The sequence below is a fragment of the Rattus norvegicus genome, chromosome 9 (assembly GCF_021556685.1).
Source record: "Rattus norvegicus strain SHRSP/BbbUtx chromosome 9, alternate assembly SHRSP_T2T, whole genome shotgun sequence".
Classification (NCBI taxonomy): Eukaryota; Metazoa; Chordata; class Mammalia; order Rodentia; family Muridae; genus Rattus; species Rattus norvegicus.
Window position 1 is genome coordinate 128,265,986 of NC_141542.1, and position 7,513 is coordinate 128,273,498.

A 7,513-nucleotide genomic window follows, 5' to 3' on the forward strand; every position below is an offset into this window, starting at 1 on the left:
TGTAGTGGAATGGGGATAAGAGATTTAGAACAGGGTGCAAGTTGTTTTCTTTTAAGACTGAGAGGTTTTCCTTTAAGGCCAGGCAGGTAGTTAAAGAAGGTCTGGAGTCTGAGAAAGTACATGGCATTACATTTAGGATTAAACCTAAAAAAGTCCTAAATGGTTTAAAACAATATCAGGGAACTCTTGCATCCCCTCTACCTAATACAACTTGTTGCCCTATCCTCCATGAGGGCTTCACAGGAATACCTGAGATCCAAAAACATAGTAGAACTCAGTGTCAGCTCAGCCTTAGAGTTCCATGAGAAATTCTGTCCATGATAAAGTCTAGACAAGGGGAATACTATTTCTGAAAGGTTGTATTATTATTATTATTATTATTATTATTATTATTATTATTATTGGTTACTAAAACATGCTCATTGTAGCATCATCCACATCAACTAAGACACAGACACACTCATTCATTGATAAACCTGTCAGGAAATGGATGAATTAAAAAACACTTAGTCAGCTGGGTGGTGGTGGTATACACCTTTAATCCCAGTGCTTGATAGAGCAGAAGCATGTGTGTCTCTGTGAGTTCTAGGCCAGTCTGGTCTACAGAGTAATTCCAGCACAGAAAAATCCTGACTCCAAAAACAACAACAAAAGCAACAAAATGGTCAATATATATATAAGCATTTTTTAAAAGGACATTATTTGCTGCAATATGGATGAACCTTGTAAACATTATGCTTAGTGAAAGAAGGCAGCAGCAGAAGGACAAACAGTACATGATTTCATTTATATAAGGTGTCCAAAGTAGTCAGACTCACCAAAGCAAGATGTAGAATGATGGTTACTAGGAAAATGTTCAAGGGGTATAAACTTTTAGTTATGAAAATGTTTCTAGCCTTTCTGCTCTTTGACGCCGCCGAGGAAGCATGGCTGAAGGCTCTCATCATCCTGCCTTCATGTCTAAGTCAGAGTCCCCCAAGGAGCCGGAACAGCTGCGGAAGCTCTTCATTGGAGGGCTGAACTTCGAAACAACCGAAACAACCGAGGAGACCCTGAGGAGCCATTTTGAGCAATGGGGAACACTCACCGACTGTGTGGTAATGAGAGATCCAAACACCAAAAGATCCAGTAGCTTATATGCCACTGTGGAGGAAGTGGATGCTGCCATGAATGCAAGACCACACAAGGTGGGTGGAAGAGTTGTGGAATCTAAGAGAGCTGTGTCAAGAGAAGATTCTCAGAGACCAGGTGCCCACTTAACTGTGAAGAAGATCTTTGTTGGTGATATTAAAGAAGACACTGAAGACCATCACCTACGAGATTATTTTGAGCAGTATGGGAAAATTGAAGTGGTTGAAATTATGACTGACAGAGGCAGTGGAAAAAAGAGGGGATTTGCTTTTGTCACCTTTGATGACCATGACTCTGTGGATAAGATTGTTATTCAGAAATACCATACTGTGAATGGCCACAACTGTGAAGTAAGAAAGGCTCTGTCGAAACAAGAGATGGCTACTGCTTAGTCCAGCCAGAGAGGTTAAGTGGTTCCGGAAACTTTGGTGGTGGTTGTGGAGGTGGTTTTGGTGGCAATGACAATTTTGGTCGAGGAGGGAACTTCAGTGGTTGTGGTGGCTTTGGTGGCAGCCGTGGTGGTGGTTGATATGGTGGCAGTGGGGATGGCTATAATGGATTTGGCAGTGATGGAAGCAATTTTGGAGGTGGTGGAAGCTACAATGATTTCGGCAATTACAACAACCAGTCTTCAAATTTGGACCGATGAAAGGAGAAAACTTTGGAGGCAAGAGCTCTGGCCCTGATGGTGGCAGAGGCCAGCACTTTGCTAAACCACGAAACCAAGGTGGCTATGGAGGTTCCAGCAGCAGCAGTATAGCTATGGCAGTGGCAGGAGGTTCTAATTACAGCCAGGAAACAAAGCTTAGCAGGAGAGGAGAGCCAGAGAAGTGACAGGGAAGCTACAGGTTACAACAGATTTGTGAACTCAGCCAAGCACAGTGGTGTGAGGGCCTAGCTGCTACAAAGAAGACATGTTTTAGACAATACTCATGTGTGTGGGCAAAAACTCCAGGACTGTATCTGTGACTAATTGTATAACAGGTTATTTTAGTTTCTGTTCTGTGGAGAGTGTAAAGCGTTCCAACGAAGGGTTTTACTGTAGACCTTTTTCACCCATGCTATTGATTGCTAAATGTAAAAGTCTGATCATGACGCTGAATAAATGTCTTTTTTAAAAAAAGAAAAAGAAAAAGAAAAAAGAAAATGTTTCTAGAAATCTGCTGTAAAACAGTATGCACTATTATTAGATAATCTCTGTTCAATAGACCAAAATAGAAAATGTAAAATGTCAGAAAGTTAAACACAAGTAGATTGCTTTTTTAAAAAATGGGTTTTGTAATCCTATATAATGCAAAGTAATTAGGTGTTTAGGACATTGTAGATTGAAATTAAAAATAATTGGAATGCCTTTGGGCTTAGTCTCTACCTGAAGAACTTACCCCTGAGCAGGCATATTAGCATTGCTACACTGCCTAGATTATTGTCCCCAGGGAACAGCCAGGGATCTGGAAAATGATGCTTATCAAAGTTTTTCTACTCTAATGTCTTCTGAAATATCTTGTTAAAAATTGATCCTACACTAATCACAGTAATAGAACTTTCTAGAACATGCAGGTGACCAATGCTCATTTTATCAAGCTTCCAACTCAAGTCTCTGAAGGATTTCTTTAGGGTGATCTAAAAGAGTTTGGAAGAACTTTCAAAGGCTTTGCTTGCTATACAACAATTGGACAATCAAGTTTAGGTCTTATCTATGAAAAGTAAACCTGAGTTGAGCCAACATGATTATGCTGGGTGTGAGGTTATGAAGGAACAGAGATGAAAAAAATCCCTGAGACCTAATGACCTGCTACATGAAGAAACTCAGAAGTGCATAGACTGGATACTATGGGAGGGAATAGTGACAACATCCATGAGGAAGACTAAATGTGTGAGTAATGATTTCATTAAGGACTACACTGCGTAGGGAGTTTCCAATGCCATTAATGAGGCATTTGAACACTCTAACAATGACTGGGGGTTGGGGGGGGGGAGTCCTCTCTAATTCCACTATCCTAAATAAGAAAGTATGACTTGTTAGTAGGGAATACAATTATCATCCCAGAAACCCATGTCCTGCCCTGCATGAAGAAGGTGTTGTTAACCAAGCAAAATTCAGAGTATTTAAGCAAAAAGGAATCATGATGCATAAGGAATAACCCTGAGTTAGAGTTCTGAAACACTCAGCAAGGATATAACTTAAACTAGATGGTGTCACCTGCTAGAATTCTAAACTGTTGGTAGAAAAATATGTAATATAATTTCCATCTTCCTGTCTATCAAATCACGTTTTAAATTACATTCCAGTTGGCAGAGAAGTTTCTCTGGCAGTCATAGATAACTATTATGCTAACTATTAATTTGAGAATAGTCCATTTTCCTGTCTGCATCTCAATATATCTCTTTTCCTTTATTTAGTTTTACATAGGAAAGTATTACTATCTTGTGACATCGGATGAATCTGCTTCAGTGTGAAAATGCAATCTTTTTCTTTATCAGAATGATAAAATAAAAGCCTGTGTGCTTCAGCCTTTTGCCTCTAAGTTAATACAAAGATCATTTTATCCTATGGCAGAAACATACCTAATTGATTTGTCGTCTTCTCTATGTAGCTTTTCCTAAAGGTAGATTGAATCAGAATTCTAATGAAAATAAATTTATAAGTTAATTTCACTTCTTAAATCTATGTTTCAGCTCGACTTTTAGAATTAGAAAAAGTCATGGAGAATTCTGCAAATTTTCTGGTTAATTTATTCTTTCAAGAAAAATATTTCTTATGTATGTCCCCAGAAGTTTACCAGATGACCTCTTAAAAGGCAGCAAAGTACAACATGTCAGCCATATACACTCCAAGAGACTGTCTAGCTAGGAACAGGCCATCAACTTACAAAATACTTTTTAAAAGAGTGGGGCAGGCAGAGTACATTGATGAACAGAAGTGCCAAATTAAAAAGAAAAGGCACAAGAAAATCGTGCAGATGTGAACAGTCTCAAGTGCAGATGAAGATAACTCTGGGAGGCTGGTGGAACTTTCTAGAAAAGAGGAACTTGGGGTCTGATGAGGTGCCACATGCTTACTTGGATGTGTAGGCAGGGGACTTTGTGTCTAAGGCCAACAAGAGAGGTAGAGGCAAATGAAGGATGAACAGAGGAAGGAAGGTATCTTTGTTATGATTTCCACTGCTGTGAAGATGCACTATGACCAAGGTAACTCCTACAAAGGACAACATTTAATTGGGGCTGACTTACAGGTTCAGAGGTTCAGTCCATTAACAACCTGGTAGGAAGCATGGCAGCATCCAGACAGACATGGTGCTGGAGAAGGAGCTGATAATTCTGTTTAATCTGCTTATCTTAATTTGAAGGCCTCTAAGAGAAGGCTGCTAACCTCAGGAGGCTAGGAGGAAGCTCTCTTTGACCACTCCCACAATGACATACTTCCTCCAACAAGGCCATGCCTACTTCAACAAGGCCACACCTCCTAGGAGTGCCACTCCCTGGACCAAGCATATTTAAACCAGCCTGGGAGGGGACTTGAGTCCTTGGGCCTTACAGATTATTGATATTGAACAGACAGAGGAATTATTCCAGTAAAAGAGAGATTGCTGGGATGGAGAACAACACATTCTCATTTCAAAGACTGTTAAACTATCCTGCTAAGATTGGGTCATGTAACTAAATGTTGTCAGGAAAAGATCTGGAAACAGTGAAAGGTTTCCATAAAATAAAATTTTAAAAAAAGCAAAGATGGTAATTCAAACATATGCATATACACAATATGCATAATGAATCATAAGCATTTCACATGACTTCACAGCAACCTTTGATCTGAACACACATTTATTCTTTGTACTACATGTACTGTCAGACCATACAATGCCAATAAATACTACCTGAAAGACTTTATCTCAGACTCAAGACCATTTTATGTTATGAACTCAGTGTCATTACTATACATAAAAAGGGGTTTTGTTTTTTATGAGCATAATAGTTTAATTGTGGAAACAAATAATTTTATTATTTCCTACTTGTGCCTCAACAGGTACCAAATTAATCTTTAGACTGTATTGAGTTTTATGTTAAAACTTACTGGTGAAGTTGTTGACTTGAGTTTTATTTTTTAAAAACTAGTAAGTGTTCAGTAGAAGGCTCAGTAGTTAAGAGCACTGGCTGCCCTTCCAGAGGACTCAAGCTCAATTCCCAGCACCCACATAGCAGCTACAATTGTCTGTAACTCCAGTTCCAGAGAATCTGACATTTTCACCCCAATACACATAAAATAAAATTAAATAAATTATTTTTAAAAATCAATAAATAAATTTTGGCTCAGTAATTTCCAGAAATAGCTGAAATGATCCTAAACATACTTCAGACATTTTATATGTATTTATGCAAACAACATTTCAGTACTAATGACTATAAATTGTCAACTCTGTTAAAGGTCAGAGATACTCTGCAGTATCAAATATTCAGTCAAGATTCAATTCTTTATGTAAAAATAAGCCCACCCAGCTCATTAGTATGCAAATTTTCCTTTCATCTATTATAAATAGTAAGAAATATATATATAACAAAGAATTGTTCTAAAATATTTGTTATGATAAGTATTTGATGTATATAACTATTTTTATACCTGTATGTTATTATAAAAAGAAAAGTCTCATGTGAAAGGAGCTGACAAAGGAAAATGTAACAGAAAAGTAACTCAAAGAACCTTGAATCCTGTGTCAGTGGTGGCCATTCGGTAACAGCTTATTAGAAGGACAGTATACAAAAAAAGCTAAAACTGATCAAAGGGGCAAGGGCAGCTGCAAGGGGAATGGATATGCTTCTTTCATGGGGATGAGAATAAAAGACTGCTAGCTTGGTCCTAGTTTCTGATGCTGTAGAGCTGTGAAGAATGGACTGATGCCATAGTGAAGCTTTCAGGTGAAGTAACTTTGTGAATAGTTCAGAAGATTAAAATCCTTAAAACCAAACTGAGATGTAACACAATTGAAATTTGACTTCTTGGTCCCCATAATTAGTGCCAGCTAGTTACCCAGGCTCTCTAGTGTAGCACTGATCTTCTAACCATGTAATTGAATGTTCTGGGACTCTATTTAGAAAATCATTTTCCTTCTGGAACTACCTGTAACTGGGGATCGGGGGTAAGGGCAACCAGAATACACATGTAATAAAGCTAACTAGTAGTCGTAATGACTTAAAAGAAATAGTATACTTGTCCAAGAACCTAATGCCGACTCTGGGGCAGGGGAATTTTTAATAATTACTGGCTGCAAGGAGCATAACCCGATGCTTGTTTAATATGAAACTAATTTTAATATATATATGTATCTATTTTGTCATCAAATTCTAAATGCAAGTGGTTTCAAATTTAGTGTACATCAATGTAACATTTTTTAAATGTAGACTCACTGTTTCTGGTGTAAAGCTAGAATTTGCATCACTAACAAGACCTCAAACTGATATTGTCACAGAAAAGCACAATCAGATGTCAGTCAAACTCTTTGACCAGCATGCTGGCCCATATCAGGTGTTTAATGTGTGTTCTATTGAATCTCACTGTTCCCAGTAAGCAATTAGCAATAATGCAGATATTTTAGACCCTTGAAAACTCAACTACCTCAAGTCTTTCTAACAAGGCCTGTAACTTAATCTATCCCATATTTAAAAATACACCAAGTGAAATTACATATCAGAACTTCACTTGATGTCAGCCAAGTCTAGGGTTTTTCCTTATTTCTTTAACAAGTCATTGCATTAGTCCTCGACCAAATAAATTTTCTCTTTCCATTTTTTCATTCACTGCACTGTGACATAGCAGGAGTAAAATTACAATGAAGGGGAAAGAAATCTCCTTACCTGATAAAATCTGATATATTCTTTTCTTATTTTCTACATATATTTACTTTCTAGATCTGGGCTCCTCATGTATAATTCTAAAATGCTAGCTATGCTCTACAAATAATTTGAAATTTTACTAGTCTTTAAATACTATTGTGACATTTGTTGACTTATTAATTGAGCCCACTTGTAACATGCTATTTTCCTCCCAGCCCCAAGCTCCTAGAGTAACGACTCAGACTCAAAATATATTTACAAATACTTAGGCCTGACTAGCTAATAACAACCCATTTATACTAATCTACATTCTGCCATGTGGCTGGTTATGATTGTTAGTGATTCTCAAAGCATTTTTTAACCTAGAAATAGACAAGAATAACAAAAGTATACTGGGAAATATATGGAGTTTTCATACAAAAGCTTTCTTTAAATTTTACTAATTTAAACTAATAATGTATATTATCCACAAATAACCTTATGTGTTTCTCTTAGGCTTCAAAGTACATTTTATTTTAAAACTCTTGTTAACTCTTTGATTAATCATGTCGTTGAT